This window comes from Schistocerca gregaria, chromosome 1, assembly GCF_023897955.1.
Source record: "Schistocerca gregaria isolate iqSchGreg1 chromosome 1, iqSchGreg1.2, whole genome shotgun sequence".
In the NCBI taxonomy this organism is placed as follows: domain Eukaryota; kingdom Metazoa; phylum Arthropoda; class Insecta; order Orthoptera; family Acrididae; genus Schistocerca; species Schistocerca gregaria.
Window position 1 is genome coordinate 129,424,642 of NC_064920.1, and position 22,561 is coordinate 129,447,202.

The following is a 22,561-nucleotide window of genomic DNA, read 5'->3' on the forward strand; positions in this document are numbered from 1 at the left end:
GGGCCGACACGATATTTGGAGATGTCCCCTGACTTTCACCCGTCAGTGAATTTTGCTCGACCTTATCAGTCTACAAAGGACGAAAACTTAAACCCCAACAGAGCAAATACAACTTCTATAATCACAACAACTTGTTAAGACAAAATTTATTTAATATAAACTCATTTAAACCGTGTCTTACAATTTGAAGTTGAATGATTCTAATTTTAAAGAGTGACTGTCATTTTATAAGCAACAATTTAACAAAATGAAAAGAAATAAAGTCCCCACACTATCGCCACCTTTCTGGTAACACCATCTCTCTAGCAGCATTAGTATCACAGTAAAAAAAAGTTCAGTTGACAGTTGCCACCCCACTTAGGCTTATGTTCATCTGCTCGACATGGAGCGTTGTAAAACAATAGGTTCAAAGTCTTGGTGAGCGAACTTTTAAAATTTTTTCAATCTTTTAAGTTTTCATCCTTTGTATCCCAATAATGGACAACGAACATCCATCGTTCTCATATTCCTTTGGTGATAGTTACCTCTCATAATGGCAGGAGCCGAAAGGAAGTTATAAATCAAGTAATTTATTAACTGATATAGACTGTTTCCTTCACAAAATAACCACAATGATCGCAGACTCATTCAAGAAATTTATTTCCTAAATTAATATGGATCCAAATATGTACCGGAAATCGAGAGCCCTAAGTACCACGACAGTAATTACAGAACGGGAAGGCGCCATGGTGAAATTAGCCATTGTCAAATTAAGCATGTGGAAATTACGTCGTGCTAAATTTGTTTTCATCCACGTATGGTATCTGATGATGAAACAGTATTGATTTGAAATGTACTGTGGACTAACTGAACATCTAAACAAATTGTGTAGTGAAGCTGTAGGAAAAAATCGACGGTATTACCGGAATAATTTGAACAACAAGTAATAAAAGCTTTGTGGATGTTCTACTCCCAAAAAAAACTTTGTGAAATAGTGTTTGCTTTCATACATACGAGGGCTGTTCAGAAAGTAAGGTCCGACTGGGCGTGAAATGGAAACTACAGTGAAAACCCGATGAATCTTTACACAGACATATTGGGCAGTGTCTCTACTCTCTAGTATGCCCGTAGATTGCATCACGTCGCTCCTTTCAGTGCTGAGCGCACAGTTAGCACACAAATAATGTCTCCTGCCAAGTATGAAGACCTGGTGAGAGATTTCGCCTGATGTCATGCAACCCACATAACATGACTGTCATGTGTTTTCTTCTTCAAGACAATTCTCAGCTGCACTCTATAGGGGCAATGAACATGTTCCGAGGGGAAGTGTTTGACCACGTACAATATAGACTGTAATCGGCTCTCCCTGAGTTTTAGCTCTGCTAACGTCCGCCCCCGGTAGCTGAGTGGTCACCACGACAGAATGTCAATCCTAAGGGCCTGGTCTCGATTCCTGGCTGGGTTGCCGAAGTGGCGTCAAATCGAAAGACTTACACCCGGCGAACGGTCTACTGGATGAGAGGCCATAGCCACACGACATTTATTTTATCTCTGCTAAAATTAGCGTCTAGCTTTGAAGACAACATTTTGGCACAGACAATGAGCTGTAGGCCATCGCACAAATTTGGCGGAAAGCACAAGCGGCTGCCTTCTACAACGAGGGTACTGAAAGTTTAAGGTTGGTACAACGCTACTAGTCGGATCGGCGCCTATGGAGAGATGTAACTGGAAAACGTTGCTAACTGTTTCAAATAAAACATTTTTGATATTCATAGTGCTTTCTATTTTGCGACCCGTCGGATCTTACTTTTTGGTTAACCGTCTATGAAACACACACACACACACACACACACACACACACACACAGAGAGAGAGAGAGAGAGAGAGAGAGAGAGAGATTCAAATGGCTCTGAGCACTGTGGGACTTAACGTCTGAGGTCATCAGTCCCCTAGAACTTAGAACTACTTAAACCTAACCTAAGGAAATCACAGACATCCATGCCCGAGGCAGGATTGGAACCTGCGACCGTAGCGGTCGCGCGGTTCCAGACTGTAGCTCATAGAACAGCTGGACCACTCCGTCCGGCAGAGAGAGAGAGAGAGAGAGAGAGAGAGAGAGAGAGAGAGAGAGAGAGAGAGAGGGGGGGGGGGGGGAGAGATAGATTGAGAGAGAGAGAGAGTAACGAAACTACAAGTACAAAATTTAAGAATGTTTAAAGGCGACGAAAAAATGTTTTTTTATGTCACAAAAATTTCAGAACTGAACTGTCTTCCCGCTAGGAGACGTTTCGTGGCTTGAATATTGCTTTAGAGATGTTGCTGACCGCCTGTGGATTCCTTTGTGTGTGTGTGTGTGTGTGTGTGTGTGACACTTCTCTTAGGTAAACGGGTGTTTCATAATTATGTGCTAACACGATATGAACAAATTCCTTTGCACAAAAAAATCGAGAAAAAGTACACGACATAGGGTCTGAAGTACTTTTCGAGAGAGCTAGACTCACCGAAATGTAGAAATTGGCATGTGGTTTTCTACGATCAAATACAAACTGGTTGCGCTAAAAAAGCGAAAATTAACAAGCAGATAAACTTTCAATGGGCACTAAGGACTCTACACTCGCTCATGTATTTAGCACCCCAAGATATCTTAGAACTTCGCCATCTTAGCCATGAAGAGAATTTACATGACTTACCAAGAAACTTGAAGAACAGCTCAGTAGTCGGTCCACTTAAAGAGGAATGGACTTGTCTTGTAAGGGCAATCACAGGAGTTGGAAAGGAAAACACAGGTACAAGGAAGGTAACTGTAAAGAAACTATGGTTAACGGAAGAAATACTTCAGTTTACCGACGAAAGAGGTAAATACAAAAATGTTCAGGGAAATTTAGGTAGAAATACAAGTCATTTACGAATGAAAGAAATAAGAAGTAGGGGGAACCTAAGGCGAAATCGCTGCATGAGAAATGTAAAGAAATCGAAAAAGAAATGATCGTCGGAAGGACTGACTCAGCATATAGAAAAGTGAAAACAACCTTACGTGAAGCTAAAAGCAAGAGCTTGAACATTGAGAGTGCTATGGGAATCCTGCTACTAAATGCAGAGGAGAGAGCGAATAGTCAGAAAGAGTACACTGGAAGCCTCTACGAGGGGATGACTTGTCTGATGAAGTGATAGAAGAAGAAACAAGAGTCGATAGGGAAGAGATCGGTAATCCAGTACTAGAATCAGAATTTAAAAGAGCTTTGGAAAACTTAGGATCAAATAAGACAGGGGGGTTAGATAACATTCCATTAGAATATCTAAAATCATTGGAGGAAGTGGCAACAAAGTGACTGTTCATGTTGGTAGGGAGAATGTACGACAAATGTATGAGATGGGCAATGTAGCGTCAGACTTTCGGAAAAAAACATCATCCTCACAATTCCGAAGACTGCAAGAGATGATAAGTGCGAGAATTATCGCGCGATCGGCTTAACAGTCACGTATCCAAGCTGCTGACAAGAATAGTATACAGAAGCATAGAAAAGATAACTGAGGACCTCTTAGATGACGATCAGTTTGGCATTAGGAAAGGTAAAGGGACCAGAGAGGCAGTTCTGACGATGCGGTTGATAATGGAATAAAGACTGAAGAAAAATCAAGGTACTTTCGTAGGATCTATTCACTGGAAAGAACGTTGGGCAATGTAAAATGGTGCAACAAGTTAGAAGTTCTGACGAAAGTGGAGGTTAGCTTTAGGGAAAAGCGGGTGATGTACAATATGTACAAGAAACAAGAGGGAACAACAAGACTGGAAGTCGAAGGACGAATTGCTTGGGTTAAGAAGGGTGTGAGACAGGGATATAGTCTTTCGCCCCTACTGTTCAATCTATACAACGAAGAAGCAATGAAGGAAATAAAGGATACATTCAAGAGTGAAATTAAAATTAAAGGTGAAATGATATCAATGAAAAGATTCGCTGATGACATTTATAGAATATAGATTGCTAGTAAACAGAAGAAAGACGAGAGTAATGAGGAGTAGCAGAAAGAGAATAGCGAGAAACTTAACATGAAAATTGGTGATCACGAAGTAGACGAAGTATTTTGCTACAAATAACCCATGATGGACGGAGCAAGGAGGACATTAAAAGCAAACTAGCACTGTGAAAAAGGGCATTCCTGGCCAAGAGAACTCTGCTGGTCTCAAACATAGGCCTTAATTTGAGGACGAAATTTCTGAGAATGTACGTTTAGAACACAGCATTCTGTGGTCATGAAACATGGACTGTGGGAAAACCGGGACAGAAGGGAATCGTAGCATTTGAGAAATGGTGCTGCAGACGAATGTTGAAAATTAGGTGGACAGATAAGGCAAGGAGTAAGGAGGAAGACAGGCAGCCACATTATTCCGCACGACGCAAGAACACAAAATTCCAAGAGAACAAGAGGAGTCTATCTAAGTATGCCACACAAAAGTCCAAACAAATGGAATGTATCGTCCGGATGAAAGAAGATAATGGATTAACATCTCGTCGGCGACGAGTCGATTGCAAACGGTCTGTAAGATCGAATGAACAAGCCCATAGCTTGAAACTGGCAGTAACCATCCAGAGAAATTATCCCAACGTCCAAGCAGGACGATTTAAGGTGACCGTGACATACGTAAATTTGAATAGTCGGGTAGGAGACCGGGGGGGGGGGGGGGGGGGGGGGATATGAAGTCTGATCCTCGCGAATACGAGTCCAGTATCTTACCAACGCCCTGAATCAAAAAACATTACATAGTTTTCTAAATTATTTGGGGCGAGATCTAGACCATTTCCTGTAACGTTACAGGCCACTAGCCAACAAGCCTACAAGAAAGGAAACTAAAGAAAATTGTGTGAAGCAGAGGTTTCGTACATTGAGGTGACGAAAGTGATGGAATAGCGATATGTAGCTATACAGATGGAGGTAGTATCGCGTTCACAAGGTATAAAACGGCAATGCACTGGAGGAGTTGTGACAACCTTTCTATGTTTTCCTGGGACCCTTTAAGCTAAAAATCTGTCCAGTCCCCTCCACACAGCCCCTGCTACTTGTGTAACTGCTTTCTGTATGTAGCGGACTCCTGTTACACAGAACCGGGAAACCAACCACCCGATGGCACAAGTCAAAGAATCTACAGAAATGCCAGAGCCTCTGATTGAGACTCTCCACCTGGCTGTCCCATAGCACCATAGTCGGCTGTGTCAGATGGTGTACTCTGGTTCAAATGGTTCTGAGCACTATAGGACTTAACGTCTGAGGTCATCAGTCCCCTAGAACTTAGAACTACTTAAACCTAACTAACCTAAGGACATCACACACATACATGCCCAATGCAGGATTCGAACCTGTGACCGTAGCAGCAGCGCGGTTCCGGACTGAAGTGCCTAGAACAGCTCGGCCACAGCAGCCGGCGGTGTGCTCTGCCTTCATACCGCAAGCAACACTCGCGGTTCAGCCAGCTACCCAAAACCAGAGAGAACGTCTTCCAATCCAAAAAGAGAGACATCAGTGGTGGCAACATGAGGCACCTCCAGCAACTGGCTGCACCCTGTGCTCATCATGACATCTGAAAGAACCCGTCACATCTGAAGTGATGCCTCCCACTATGCACACACAGTGCACACTGGGCTCCTTCCCCTCCTTGACAACCATACCCATAAGGGGTCCCAATATGCGCCTAACTTTGGAGCTCCCAGCTACCAAAAATTCCTCGCTCTGTGAATGACGAGACCTTGGAGGTAAAGAGGCTTCCTCTGGAACAGTGCGAGTGACTGCATCTAGCTCAGGGAATTCGTCAGCCATAGATAGAGTCTGAAATCTGTCGGTCAGACGAACCGAGGAGGCCCTCGGATCGGCCCCTTAGAAGGCCTTTCGCTGCCTGCACATCTTGGAACGACCTTCCACTCAGCCACAGGTGAGGGTGAACATCAGTGGAGGCTGTTCCCGGGGCTATCACAGTAGTGGACGTATCATGGGAAAAATTATATGTGCTGGACGTCCATTCCCATTGGCAGTAGCTTCAACCTATGTGACTGAAGCCAACACCACGTGGAGATGTGAGCAAAGAGTCACCAACTCAGCTCGCATCTGAACACAGCAGACACAGTTCCTATCCGTACCAAAGACGGCGAAAATGTACTCTCGACTGTTAATGAACGCGGAACTGTGCCTCATAAACAAACACGCACAAAATTAACGAGTTTAAACTAAAGAAAAAATTTAAAACAAGTTGCTTCTTAAGCGAAGCTGTGTACTCTGATGTGCTGCTGCAGTAACGACAGATAGCGCTCGGTTGTCTGAATGTCTATGGAGGAATAGCAGACCAGTCTACCTCAAAATCCGAAACCGAGAAGGTAGTAACGTTGTACCGATATCGACGTTCCAATTCAGCCCCCAAGTCAGTCCATTTCAGGAATGCATCTGTCCACAAGCTATTGCTTCACAGCTGCAGCGTTATGACATGGTGCTGATACAAACACTCATCGTCTCGCGAATATTTCTCTACTGTACACAGTGTACAGTGGTGTAGAATGTGTTTATATCTTTCCGCGTGTAGCATTTACTTAAGTGCAATAAGAAACCATACCCCAACGACGAAAAATACTCCTATATCGGAACACAACCTCCTCTGTACCACACTGGTGTTACTACACATGGCGGTAGGTACGTTCTCCAAACCCAAATCCTTCCGTCGGCTTGTCACGTGGTATAACGTGGTTCATCACTTCAAATCACTGGTTTCCTTCACTGTCCAATGTCCTCGCTGTTTACACATCGTCATTAACTCCCTCTGCGCAGTCATTGTGCTGGCTGGACTGCTAGTAGCATTGTGGAGCTCACGAGTGATTCCTCCTCCTGATCTCATGGGATCTTTTACAGCCACACTCCGCAGTGCTCTTCGTCCCTAAGCGTCAGTACGTGAGGTCTGGTTCAAGTGGCTCTGAGCACTATGGGACTTAACATTTGTGGTCATGAGTCCCCTAGAACTTAGAACTACTTAAACCTAACTAACCTAAGGACATCACTCAACACCCTCCGCGTTCGTAGTCAGGGACCGCTCCTGATCGACCCATTCTGTCGTTCATGCTTTCCTACCGACACCACGAAACTCTTCAGCTCTTTTTATCCTGGCTGTCAGCCTCTCGTGACTTCTAGCGGGCAATTCCGCATTACACAGGGTTGTTCAATATGGCGAAGGAGTTGTAAGCGATGGAAAAGACCCCCCGTCGTTAAACAGCCATTTTAGAAAGCTGCTACGAAAGCAAGGAGAGCTTCACCGCAAATTTAAATGTAGTTGAAACCTCACAGACAAAAACTGAACGGTGCCGAAATTAGATCAACGAGAGCCATGCATGAAGCGTTCAACGAATTCGAAAGTATAATTCTATCTACTGACTTGACAGAAAATCCTATGATATTTTGGTCTGATGTTAAATCAGTAGAATTATCGAAGCCATCTGTCGAGACACTTTCAGATCAAAATAGCATCGAAACGGATATTACACAGAGAAGGCCGAAATACGACACTTCTTTTTCGAAAACAGTCTCAGTGAGGAAGATCACACTGTATTACAGCCTTTAAATCACGGCACAAACTTCAGAATGACAGATGTCGAAATAAATGACCATGGAACAGAAAAACAATTTACATCGCCTAACAAAGGAAAGGCAGGGCGACTGAACCTGGTGTACGTTTCTACATAGAGTATACGAAAGCACTTGCTCCTCTTCTAGGAACAGTGTATCGTAGGTCGATGGAGAAGTGAAGTGTTGTGTTGGCAGAAGAGCCAACACCGTGTTACGAATGGAGGCCGAAATGCATCTGTTTTAGCTCACGCAGGCTGGCGTGAGGAGGGAAGAACTATACTGACGTGAGGTCTGGAACATGACAAGGAATTAAATTCAGAAAGTGGACGTAATTAGTTTGATACTTAACTTTAATCCATTAATGATGAACGTCGCTCTTGACGGTACATGATTCACAATATTATCTGTTCAGAGGACATTCTTGAAGAATATGGCGCCTTGCTAGGTCGTAGCAAATGACATAGCTGAAGGCTATGCTAAACTGTCGTCTGTGCAAATGAGAGCGTATGTAGACAATGAACCATCGCTTCAAAGTCGGCTGTACAACTGGGTCGAGTGCTAGGGAGTCTCTCTAGACTAGACCTGCCGTGTGGCGGCGCTCTGTCTGCAACCACTAATAGTGGCGACACGCGGGTCGGACGTATACTAACGGACCGCGGCCGATTTAAAGGCTACCACCTAGCAAGTGTGGTGTCTGGCGGTGACACTACATGAAGCATTTCTAATTATAGGAAAAAATTACAGGTCATTCCCTTTTTACTGAAAGGTTTCAGAACAGACGCACAAAACTAAAATCCTTTATCTTGATGTCGGTTTGTTGAAGAATTTATTTTGGTATGTGTTGTATGTTCAAAATGTTCAAATGTGTGTGAAATCTTATGGGACTTTACTGCTAAGGTCATCAGTCCCTAAGCTTACACACTAATTAACCTAAATTATCCAAAGGACAAACACACACACACCCATACCCTAGGGAGGACTCGAACCTCCGCCGAGACCAGCCGCACAGTCCGGGACTGCAGCGCCCTCGACCGCTCGGCTAATCCCGCACGGCATACGTTGTATGCTAGTATGTTATGGCATTTTTGGGGATCTCCTGTATGAATTAATATGTGTTCCGAAGACAAGGACCGTGTGAAACCCAACTCGCCCTGTTCGTCCACGAGACCAAGGAAGCAGTAATTCTGGCGACCAGGATGAAACCGCGTTCCTTGCTATGCGGAAGGCATTGGACACAGTTCAGCACAACCGACCAGTGAACAAAATAAGAGCGTATGGAACATCAAATCTGCTGTGTGACAGTGAGGAGTTTCTAGCAGACAGAGCACAGCAGTGCGTCGATCGCAGGGACGAAGGAGAAGTAGAAAATGACGTTTTCAGTGATTAAGAGATGACCGATGAGGGCGAGACGTTTTGTGCGAAATCATCCAGCCAGCCATGTAAACCCTTACCTAATGGGATCATGTTTCAAAATGTACTTATGTAGACCAAACCGATGAGTTTCTCTGGTGAGCGACTCACAAAACTGTTTCCAAGACTGTTTCTTTGGCTGCTTCAAAGGAAAATTTGGTGGCGGCGACCACATGTACGTATTTGAGAAAATTCGTGCAAGTGCGCTTTCTTTCATAGTTGCTGTAAATTAGCTTCCGTTTAGCAACTTCTCTTGAGCAGTCCTGATTACAACATGGAACTGAAAGACCTTACGCCCTCTGGATCAGTTTGACATTCTGGCAGTTGCAGAATACGATCTCCTCATTTATTAGAGAAATGAATTTATTTGCGGGCCCTCGCAAAAAACCTGCATAGATGTTTATACGCCTCTCAGTCTGCTTTGACGTATTCCATCTTGATGACGGCATGTATCGATCTGGGTCATTCTTATTTATAATTAATATTCGAATGGCGAAATGCTCAGCTCCTGGAGGGTAGGAGCAGACCTTCCATTTCAATTCTTGGGATATTTCCGGAGTACACAAGGTGATGTCTATTGCAGATGAGTGTCTTCCATGAGCAGGGCTGAGAGTTGGGCAACCGTTGTTCAGAATAAATAAACTAAATTCATCTGTGATATCCAAAACAGCTGATCCATATCTGTCGTTCATCTCACATCCCCAGCTCGTACGGCGCGTACTAAAGTCTCCACAGAACAGGAAAGGGGGGGGGGGGGTCGAGCTGATTACCCAATGTATGCCACTCGTCAGTTTCAGTTTTAGTTCTTGGAGGACAGTACAGTGCCACTATGGAGAGGTCTTAAGTCCCGAAGTGAGTGCATATCTCTACAGCCTTAAAGCCTCTTATGTGTGTGTGTGGTCGACGTATCTAGCAGTAGCAGGAACTGAGGATCTAACGAACAGCACAATTTCCCCTTTTCCTTCGTATCCGTCTTCGCGAAAAATGTGGAAGCCTGGGAGCGATAACGATGAATGTGATTTGAACCAAGTTTCTGAGATAGCAGCAATGTGTATGTCTCTGGAAGTAATTCTCTTTGCAGGGTTTCTGTGTAGGAAATCACTGAACTGGCGTTCCTTTGTAGAATTTTAATCGCAGTTTTGCTGAGTCAGAGTTTCTAGTAAGATCTGGGCGAATCGCTGTGGAATTGTTCGTGTGATGCCATTTGGGTTTCGTGAATGATCTGCATGATCAGATTAAAAAGTTTGTCTTGTAATTTGAGTGATCCCGGAGGAATCGGGCTTTCTGTTCCCATCCCCGGAGCGGAACTTCCGCTACAAGAGTTGTTCAGCGACATGGAGGCGTGTTGTTGCTGTGAGTACTGATTGCTGCGGATCGGTCGCAGTGGCAGGGTGTTCGTGTACAAAGGTGGAGGTGACGTCCGTCTAAGTGTGGGCGCTCGGCGGGCGGCCTGGCGTTGCTGCTTTGTGTCTTATATCTGTGCGGCTGAGCCAGCTGCGCTGCGAACACTCCTTCATCCTATAGGTGTGGAAGAGGCTGCACCACCTCGGCAAACGGCGTGTTTGAGATCGCCGTCTCGGTTTCCGCGACTTTCTTAATATACGAGGGTTGCAACTTTAATAGTGGCAACTGTTTATTTACAGCTCGTACAAAACAGGAACGTGTTTCAAAGTTATATTAACCTTCAAAGTATTCACCAGCATTCTGCATAACCCGTTTCCAGCGATGAGGAAGTCGTAGCATACTCTTAGCAATGCCAGTTGTGTTGACAGTTCGAGCGGCGCGCTCTATTGCCCGACAAATTTGTAGCAGTTCTGAGGCGAATGCTGTGAAGTGTTCCCTTCAGTTTAGAAATCGAATTGAACTTACGAGAGCTTAAGTCAGCGGAGTGCAGTAGGTGGTATAGCATTTATAAACCGCATCAGTCAAACAAATCAGTAACAGCTTGCGCTGTACGTGCTTGAGCACTGACCTGCAAAATGATGGTCAGGTCCTGCAGAAAGTGTCATCACTTCTGCCTCTAAGCTGGTCGTAGATTATGTTCCAAAAATGAACAGCTTAGAGACAGAAGTGATGACACTTTCTGCAGGACCTGACCATCATTTTGCAGGACAACGCTCAAGCACGTTACAGAGCAAGCTGTTACTGATTTGTTTGACTGATGGGGCTGCTAAGTGCTACACCATCTACTGCACTTCCTTGACTTAAGCCCTCGTAAGTTCAACTCGATTTATAAACTGAAGGAAACACTTCACGGCATTCGCTTCAGAACTCGTATAAATCCGTCGGGAAATAGACCGCACCGCTCGAACTGTAAACGCAACGGTCACTGCTAAGAGTATCCTACGACTTCCACATCGCTGGCAACGGGTTATACACAAAGCTGGTGACCACTTGGAAGGTCAGTAAAACTTTGAAACGGCCTCCAGTTGGTGAGCTGAAAATACCGGGGAGTCTACAGTAAGTTAGCTGCTCTGGGAGAATTAAGTTCAGTTTCGATTCTGTGCCGTCCTATTGATAAGAAACACACACACAGACACACACACACACTCTCTCTCTCTCTCTCTCTCTCTCTCTCTCTCTCTCTCTCTCTCTCTCTAATGGCAAATCCTTATCTACGCACTATTGAGATAAGCTGGCTACCTCCCTTGTTTGGTTTTTGCACTGCACCACGGCTGCTCGTTTGTCGCTCTTGTGTTCTCCCCCATGCTCCAAGGTTCGCTTCTGTACGGCACCCGAAGCACCGGTGCCAGATGAGGTTACAGTGTCATAGCTGGTATAATCACTAAGAACTCCCATGGACGCCGTGACCACTGAGTGTACTGGCTGCCGGTCTGTTGAATGGCATACGGCTACCGGCTAAGGGAGGCCGCGTAACCGCGTTCCCCGTCGGGCCCAATGTCCATGTTTTGAATAAGTTTACATGGCTCCTGTGCTAACTACCACACCCTATTAGCCTGTCGCAACAAGAAGAATTTAAGTCTTCTTCACACACATAACGCAAACTCGGGCGACGGAGCGATACTAGACACGGAAATCGAAGGCCACGTGGCCGAGCGGTTCTAAGCACTTCAATCCGGAACCGCGTGACTGCTACAGTCGCAGGTTCGAATCCTGTATAGGGCGGGCGCGTGCGTGATGTCCTTAGGTTAGTTAGGTTTAAGTAGTTCTAAGTTCTGGGGGCTGATGACCTCAGATGTTAAGTCCCATAGTGCTCAGAGCCATTTGAACCATTTTTGAAACGCCCGTCGAACATCCTGTCAAGGGTCAGCCTAGTGTTAATTGCGGAATGTGCAGGTGCACCATCATGCTGATACCACATACGTCGACGCGTTTCCAGTGGAACATTTTCGAGCAACGTTGGCAGATCATTCTGTAGAAACGCGATGTATGTTGCAGCTGTTTGGGCCCCTGCAATGAAGCGAGGACCAATGAGGTGGTCGCCAATGATTTCGCACCATACATTTACAGTCCACGGTCGCTGTCGCTCTACTTGTCTGAGCCACCGAGGATTGTCCACGGACCAGTAATGCATGTTTCGTAGATTCACTGCCCCGTGGTTTGTGAAACCCGCTTCATCGGTAAACAGGTAGAACTGCAACGCATTCTCTGTTAATGCCCATTGACAGAATTGCACTCGATGATTAAAGTCATCACCATGTAATTGTTGATGTAGCGACACATGAAACGGGTGAAAGCGGTGACGATGCAGTATGCGCATGACGCTACTTTGACTCAGTACACCGGCTCTCGCAATGTCCCGTGTACTCATTTGTGGGTTCATGGCAACAGCAGCTAACACACCAACTGCGCCCGCTTCTCCTGTGACGGGCCTGTTACGAACCCGTTTGCGTGCTACGACCATACCTGTTGCATACAGTTGGCGGTAGATGTTTTGCAATGTGCGGCACGTCGAATGCTCTCTGTCCGGGTACCGTTCTGCATACAACCTGCAGGCTTCAGCTGCATTTCGTCGACACTCACCATAGATGAGTATCATCTCCGCCTTTTCAGAATTCGAATACACCATGGTCACAGTTCCTGCAACACAACACTATCACAGACGTCTGGTAACACGGTGTACTACAGTTGGTCAGCGTGCCGTGACGAATGCAGACTAACAATAGCAGCAAGCGCTACATGCGGACACTGCGACAGCTAGACCAAACCACAACAGTGCACTACAGCCTCACTCGTAAACACGGTCGTCATCGTAAACATGTCGCTGCAGATGCTGCTCGCCGAACGTGGCCCGTGTTTGTTACAACACGCAACTGAACGTCGGAGGTTTCAAGCGTCAACTTTAGGTTACAATATCTCCGGATATAATTAACATTTTACAATTTCAACAAACGGCACTGATTACGTATTTGTTTATATGTTCAGATGTGCTAACAAAATTAACGTGGTTCCATTTTTTTTAAAAAAACGTAGGTTTGTGTTAAAAAAACATATTTCCGTGCTTTTTGTATGGTTTGTATTAAACAAATACACTAGCGCCTCTCCTCACGTTCGGTCTGTGGAATCGGTTCGTCAGTATTTGATGTTGTTTACGAAATATATCCAGCGGGAACGTTAGGTGACTTTTCCGAGCATCTGCCTAGCAAGCAGGAGACGTGGGTTCGAATTCTGGTCGAACACAACTTTTCAACTCTCCCCATTGATTTCAATCAATGCCCGCTCGGTTCATGCTGTGAAACATTCCCCATTTCTCAACGTAGTCATATGCTGACCAGACTTAACTGACTACGTTTCAAACAATGAGTTCTCAAAACGATTACAAGAATTTGTACATTAAGGACTGATTTAGATGTGCTGCTCTCTGCCTCCAACTTGAGCTTACAGACGTACAGAATACCACCCAGCTCAATGATCTGTTTGTCCCATTCAAGCCTTTACAAATCTGTTATTAAATGTTACCCCAAGAGCTATATACTTGACTACACAGCAAAGCTTTGAAGTTATTTCGATATTTGGTCCAACGAATGTGAGCAAACGGATTTTCTCCCTGCAATGAAACTGAAAATGCCCCACGAACATTTGGGTTCAACAGATTTTAACCTGCGTAACACCATTTATTTGTATCACGAACCATAGTTCCAAATATGTTGCTTATTCTAAAATCGAAATGGGTATAAATTTATAAGCATCAGACCGTAAGGCTTTTCAAAGTACAAGAATTGATTAATGTAACTTAATAAGTAGTAAAATTATTGATTCGGCGGAAAATAAAAAGTTGAAAATAAACACTACCGATAAAATCTATCTTATAAAAGTATGCTGCCATAGTCGTCTCTTTGAAGTAGTCGCATTATGTTGCAAACATGTCTTCCTAACTTTCCCGTGTGTACGATCTTAGCCATTAGCCGTCTCACTCGCGCACAAGCTTTGGACAGAACAGTGGTGGGGGAAGGTGGAGCTGCGCTCTGGGAGCGCAAATCTTGGCCAGGCCTGGTGTACCAGGTGTAGAAGTATGAAACAGGAATTTCCCTATATATGGTGTTAGCCGAGTGTAGGGTAGAGAGCCTGTATAGGGAGAGAGTGGCCAACCGGACGATACGGCGACCATTTTTCTGCCAAACTGCAGGAGGGACTTTTGAATGGCCAGTAGTGGAGTAGTGGAGTACACACTCACTGAATCAAAAGCACAAGACAATACGGTGAAATCATTCGTTAAATGCCTTTCTTTACAGCTATAATATACTCATAGTAGCCTACTACGTACAGCACAGGAAAATTTGATACAGTGGCTGTAAAAATTATTCGTTACTTGCAGTTATCTCCTTTAAAGTTCGTTTACTAGACATATTGCATTGATAATAACGTAAATAAAAAAATAGTGTATAGCATTTGTTTTGTACCGGAAGTGCATAACGCTAAAGATTTAACGTACCTGTATTAAGTCAGATGAATGAAAGCCGTAAGCAGTTGTTTACTTGTGACATGCAAAAAGTGTGAGGCGTACTAGTACTTCTTGTCACGTCTTCAAACTTTTTGCATGTCACAAGTAAACAACTGCTTACGACTTTCTTTCATATATATATATATATATATATATATATATATATATATATATATATATATATATATATAACAAACGAAAAAGATTACAAAAATCAGGTAATGTTAAATATATAACGAACGAAAAAGATTACAAAAATCAGGTAATGTTAAATGTAGGCTACTGTAATAACTACCAAATATAACCGTTTCCCTTCTACCCCACAGTAAGTAGGCCTATTAAAAACTGTCTTCAAGAGTACCTACAATTATTTACTACGAATAATGTTTCAGCCACCACGACAACTGTGGAAAACGTGCTTACAACTTGCCTGCGTCAACAGTCAGGCAATAATACTGAAACCAAAATAATGCCTAGTGTTCTTATTCGGAACGAAATAAAGTTTGACGCTATAAAGTCGAATGAGCAGGGCACAACAATTACAGGAACTTTCCGTTGCCAGCAAGAACTGTCTGTTATTTGGTCCTCTGAACTTCAATTCAACTCAAAAGCACGGCGAACATAGGGAGCGCGAGAGACGTTTGGCAGAAAAATGGCGCCAAAGCTACTGAACCAATCACGGGCAACTTCACCTATGGCCACCCTCTCTGTACACAGGCTCTCTAGTGTAGGGCCTGTGAGACCACGTATGCAGCGCCATCTGCTTCCAGTAGCGGCTGACAACGAATGTCAACACTTAGTAACCCAAGTTCCACACATCGGTACCTGTTTCAAACCTGTAAACAGGTGGAGTTTTGTGCCTACGAACTACGATTTGCGGACAGCATTGGTATTCTGTTATCATTTGAAGAAAACTGCTGCAGAATCGCATCGAATGCTTGTCAAAGCTTTCGGTGAACCTGTTCTTGGGAAAACACAGTGTTTTGAGTGGTTCAAAAAAATTCAAAAATGGTGATTTTGACCAGGGAAACCACCGAAAAAGTTCGAAGACAACGAATTATTGGATAAAGATGATACTCAAACGCAACAAGAACTCGCAGAACAATTGAATGTGCAGAAAGCCGTTTCTCTTCGGTTGAAAGCTACGGGAAAGGTGCAGAATGTAGGAAATGGGTTCCGCATGAACTCAATCAAAGGCAGCAATCAAATCCAAAGACCACTTATGAAATGCTGCTCGCCAAATATAACAGAAATTAGTTTCTCCAAATAGTGGCAGGTGATGAAAAATTGATATATTTTGAAAATGGTTCAAATGACGCTGAGCACTATGGATTCAAAATGGTTCAAATGGCTCTGAGCGCTATGGGACTTTTCTGAGGTTATCAGTCCCCTAGAACGTAGAAGTACTTACACATTACTAACCTAAGGACATCGAACCTGCGACCGTAGCGGTTGCGCAGTTCCAGACTGTAGCGCCTAGAACCGCTCGGCCACCCCGAACGGCTATTATGAGAATCCTAAGCGTCATAAATCATGGGCGAATCCAGGAAAATCATCGACATTCACTGCAAGACCAAATCGCTTTGGAAAGAAGACAATGCTCTGTGTTTGGTTGGATCAGATGGGTCTCGTCTATTATGAGCTGCTAAAACTTGGTGAAAGCGTTAGCACTGATCGCTACCAACAACAAATGATCGATTTTAATCGACCATTACCTGAAAAAGACCAGAATATGGAGAAAGGCCACATAAAGTCATATTGCTCCATAATAACGCCTAATCACACAGCAAAACGGCTTAGGGAAACGATCGAGGCGTTCAGTTGTTAAATATTAGTGCATGCAGCTTATTGTCCAGACTTGCCTCCTTCCAATTATCATCTGTTTGCTTCACTGGGACATGCTCTCGCTCAACAACGCATCAATTCGTATGAAAATGTACGAAAATGACTCGCTGATTTGTTCGCTTCAAAAGAAGAAGTCCTTTTTTTTTTGGGCGTGGCATTCATAGCCGGCTGGTGAGGTGGGAGAAATGTATAAACAGCAATGGAGATTATTTTGAATAAAATATTGTTTACCAGTTTCAAACAACAGGCGTGCAATTATTGCAACCAAATTCCGGTTTCATACTTCTACACCTGGTACATGTTCTGACACGTCTGCAACTATGCCACGGAGCATCTTACTAATGAAAACTTGGAGAGATGCTTTGTTCACCGATGTGCGTCTTTATACGGTTTCTTTTTCAGTTTTCGCGCAGTTGTCTTCTGAAACAATGGTGGTGTTATGAATTAATCTGTATAAGAAATATTTCGGCAGACATTCCTTGGATAAGTGAGTAAAAAGCATTAGATAACAAGGCAAGCGATAGAGAGATAGAGACGAGTAATGATATACAGGAAAATAGAGCATTTTGGCGTTACATGAACGGCAGCACAGCTGATCATGAGCCTAGCTGATGATCGTACATTCGTAACACCATTGTTAAAATAATCAACATGTTACCGTGACTTGCAAATAATAAATCGGAAGAAATTATTGCTCTTCGAAATAGATGCATTTCCTGTTATGTTGGGCTTCAGCCCTCACTAATACTTATACCAACACGTGCCCAAATCACAGATACACTCCTGGAAATGGAAAAAAGAACACATTGACACCGGTGTGTCAGACCCACCATACTTGCTCCGGACACTGCGAGAGGGCTGTACAAGCAATGATCACAAGCACGGCACAGCGGACACACCAGGAACCGCGGTGTTGGCCGTCGAATGGCGCTAGCTGAATAGCATTTGTGCACCGCCGCCGTCAATGTCAGCCAGTTTGCCGTGGCATACGGAGCTCCATCGCAGTCTTTAACACTGGTAGCATGCCGCGACAGCGTGGACGTGAACCGTATGTGCAGTTGACGGACTTTAAGCGAGGGCGTATAGTGGGCATGCGAGAGGCCGGGTGGACGTACCGCCGAATTGCTCAACACGTGGGGCGTGAGGTCTCCACAGTACATCGATGTTGTCGCCAGTGGTCGGCGGAAGGTGCACGTGCCCGTCGACCTGGGACCGGACCGCAGCGACGTGTTTGGCGCCGTGCAGGTGAGCGCCACAATCAGGACTGCATACGACCGAGGCACACAGGGCCAACACCCGGCATCATGGTGTGGGGAGCGATCTCCTACACTGGCCGTACACCTCTGGTGATCGTCGAGGGGACACTGAATAGTGCACGGTAAATCCAAACCGTCATCGAACCCATCGTTCTACCATTCCTAGACCGGCAAGGGAACTTGCTGTTCCAACAGGACAATGCACGTCCGCATGTATCCCGTGCCACCCAACGTGCTCTAGAAGGTGTAAGTCAACTACCCTGGCCAGCAAGATCTCCGGATCTGTCCCCCATTGAGCATGTTTGGGACTGGATGAAGCGTCGTCTCACGCGGTCTGCACGTCCAGCACGAACGCTGGTCCAACTGAGGCGCCAGGTGGAAATGGCATGGCAAGCCGTTCCACAGGACTACATCCAGCATCTCTACGATCTCTACGATAGCAGCCTGCATTGCTGCGAAAGGTGGATATACACTGTACTAGTGCCGACATTGTGCATGCTCTGTTGCCTGTGTCTATGTGCCTGTGGTTCTGTCAGTGTGATCATGTGATGTATCTGACCCCAGGAATGTGTCAATAAAGTTTCCCCTTCCTGGGACAATGAATTCACTGTGTTCTTATTTCAATTTCCAGGAGTGTAGAATTAGACCATCCCAAAAAAAAGTTGACTCACGAAAGTGAAACTACTTTTTGTGACCAATCTAACTAGGTCTTTTTGCAGCAAGTTCTGAAGGAACCACTCTGTGGTACTATATTGTCATACTCTGGCGATTTTTTCTCTTCCATTTCAACTTGCAGATATACTCTGCGCATGAAGCCGCCTTGCTATTCACAAAAGCTTCGTTCTAGCGGAAGTCTCCAAGTTAAGATATCTCTGCACATGGCTTTCAAAAGAATCAACACCTGACAACGAAGTAAAATGCCGCACTGAATGAACTTGAGAGTCGTTCTTACAATTTAGAAACGTGCTCATACATTCGTATTTCGACCTTGATTTAACAGTGAGGCATGTGAAATGTTGCGTCTTATCAGTACTTCTTCAGGTGTAAAATGTTGGGCATTAAAAGGAGGAAGAGGAGATTAGCGTTTAATGTCCCGTCGACAACGAGGTGATTAGAGACGGAGCACAAGCTCGGATTAGGAAAGGATGGGGAAGGGAATCGGCCGCGCCCTTGTAAAGGAACCAACCCCGATTTTGCCTGAAGCGATTTAGGGAATTCACAGAAAACCTAAATCAGGATACCTGGACGCTGGTTTCAACCGTCACTGCCGGCCGTCGTGGCCGAGCGGTTCTAGGCGCTTCAGTCTGGAACCGTGCGACCGCTACGGTCGCAGGTTCGAATCCTGACACGGGCATGGATGTGTGTGTTGTCCTTAGGTTACTTAGGTTTAAGTAGTTCTAAGTTCTAGGGGACTGATGACCTCAGATGTTAAGTCCCATAGTGCTCAGAGCCATTTTTTTTTTTTTTTTTTTTTTTTTGAACCGTCATTCTTCCGAATGCGAGTCCAGTGTGTTAACCACTGGTCTTCTTCGCTCGGTGTTGAACATTAAGAGTAGAAAAGCTTTCAAGTTATAGATATCTCACGGATTACGTAAGATATCCTGTACGGCGGAAATGACAAATGAGAAAGTCCGTAAGTGAGTCAGCAGAAACCGAGAACTATTTAGTGTAGTTAAGAAGAGACAAAAAGCGATTTAGTACTTGCGATGCGCATCTTAAAACCCTGTTTCTTGCAACTGGTAATTGTAGGTAGGAGAGAACCTGGAAGGAAGGGACCGTGAAACATTAAGTAACGGGAGGGACAAATTTACTAGTACACGTCGCACAAAGCCGAGAGACTATGGAAAACGTGGTCGCAGACATCCGTCAGCAAATATTCGTTTGAGGAAGGAGATGTGGAGGACTAGATCTATAATTCTCTAAAGGTGACAAGGATTGTGTTTTTTTGTGGGGGGTGGGGAGGGGGGGGTTGCTGCTTCCATTTAATGAGTACCATTAACAGATTAATGCAACAGATTAATGTCATTACTTATTTTTTGAAATCTTATGGGACTTAACTGATAAGGTCATCAGTCCCAAAGCTTACATACTACTTAATCTAAACTATCCTAAGGACAAACACACACACACACCCATGCCCGAGGGAGGACTCGAACCTCCGCCAGAACCAGCCGCACAGTCCAAGACGGCAGCGCCTTAGGCCGCTCATATTACTTGTTGGGCCACAAAAATGAGGAAGAAACATAACTGTAACTGAGAAACAATGTTTCGTTATCGCCGTCTCTCTGTAGCCTTGGTAACATAAATATAATTAATATTTGGATTTTCGTAAATTTTTTGCTATTAATTATTATCTTTAGTCCCTACTTCTATTTGTTTCTGTCTGCTATTTAATTAAGTGCACCTTACTCACACGAAGTGCTGATGACTATTGACAAGGGGCCTCAAATGGATTCCATATTTTTAAAATTAAGGACATTCGCGGAAAAAAGGGCTGACCCACAAACGTAAAAGCTTAGCGATAAGTGTTGCCATGTGTTGCTGGGTACGGTAACTATTAAAATTTTCGTAGTTCCTTACCCAATAACTGATGGCAAAACAAGTTTTTGCATTTGACGGTTAGCCCGTTTTTCCGCACATGACTTGTTCTAGAAGGCTTTTAACATCATTTCTCACAAGCAACTTCTTATACTGTGTGTCTACGGAGTATCGTCTCAATTGTGCGAACAGATTTGTCATTTCCTGTCAGAAAGGTAACACTGTAACTGATGGAAAGTCACTGAGTAAAACAGGAGTGATATGTGACGATTCCCCAGGAAGAGACACTGGCCCTCTGCTGTTCCTAATCTGTATTAACGAGACAATTTGAGCAGCCCTCTCAAACTGTTTACAGGTGCTGCTACCACTTACCTTGTCGTAAAGTCATCAGAAGATCAATACTAAATGCAAAATGATTAACACAAGACATCTTCATTGCGCGAAAAATGGCAATGACTTAATAATGAAAAGTGTCAGGTCATCCATATGAGTATTGAAAGGGATACACCGAATGAATTTTATCCACGTTTTCCTATGTAAACACGTTAGTTGTTGTGAGTGTATATGCTTCTGACGTTATTAACGCCTACTGCATCAAAGGCAGAACATGGAAGTATCATTAAGTACCAAATCTAAAGACCATAAATTCAACTTAACACCTAGTAATTACAATAACGAACAATTTTAATTGGAAAGAACACACAGAAAATGTTGGAAAGGCAAATCAAAGACTGCGTTTTATTGGCAGAACACTTAGAAGATGCAACAGAACTACTATAGAGACTGTCTACACTGCCCTTGTCCGTCTTCTTTTGAGGTACTGCGGCATGGTATTGGACATCGAAACAATTCAAAGAAGAGCAGCTCGTTTTGTATTATCTCGAAATAGGGGAAAGAGTCTGACGCACGAGCTGAAGTAGCTATCATTACAACAAAAGCGTATTTCATCGCGCGAGATGTTTTCACGAAATTTCGATGACCGACTTTCTTCCTTAAATGCGAAAATTTTTTACTGACATCCTCCTACATACGGAGAAATGATCATCGTAATAAAAGCAAGAGAAATAAGTGCTCGCACGGAAAGATTAGCGTCCGTTTTTGCCACGCCCTGTTCTGGAGAGTCACGGTAGAGAAATGATCCAAAGGTGGTTCGATGAACCATCTGCCAGGCGCTCAAGTGTTACTAGCAACGGTTTCGTAGATGTAAATGAGATCGCCGCCCCATGACAAACAAACGCCACAGCCTGTCAATATCGTGCTAGTGGCATTTCTGAGCGTAAGTTTCGCGATGTTCATTACTCAGATCACACACGATTGATTATTTGGGTATGCACCAGGTGTGTAGGAACAAAGGACCCTGACAGAACGTCACACATCCTCAAGCGATTGCGAACGCTACGCGAGCCATGGAGTACAACTGCGCTCGCTGCGGTCAACGTATTTCGATGGCAGCTGCGGGCGCACCCTCTCTCGCCGGAGGGTCTGGCATTAGCATCACGCCCCCTTCCCCCCGCCCCCCCCCCCCCCCCCCCCGGCCAAGAGATTTACGGGCCGGCTCAGCGCCAGCCGCTCCAGCAGATCGCTCCAGCAGAACGCGTTAAGGAGACAACGCCTCTTAGCCGAAAGATGACCAGTATCTCACTGCGTTGCGGTACCTTCACTCAAATGCAAATCGGTCTCTACTTTTGGTTTCACGAGCGGCCGTTGTAGAGCGTCAGATTGGTAAGGTGCAGACAGCACGCCCTCTTACATCTACTGTTGCAGGACAAGATATACAGGGTGATCAAACAGTCAGTATAAATTTGAAAACTTAATAAACCACGGAATAATGTAGATACAGAGGTAAAAATTGACACACATGCTTGGAATGACATGGGGTTTATTAGAACAAAAAAAAAAAAGTTCATAAATTGTCCGACGGATGGCGCTGGACAGCAAAACTGCTACCGTGACGGGTGAGAGGTACGCCGATATGTTACAGAATCGCATCATAAACACCTGCTGGAACGTACGATGTTTATGCAGGATGACGCTC

The 22,561-nt window shown here is 44.5% G+C and overlaps 1 protein-coding gene across 1 annotated transcript in view; it reads left to right on the plus strand.

Moving 5' to 3' along the window:
• Nucleotides 1-22,561, plus strand: part of LOC126333297 (extracellular matrix organizing protein FRAS1-like) — a 393,058-nt gene that overhangs the window by 12,876 nt on the left and 357,621 nt on the right. The window lies entirely within an intron of this gene.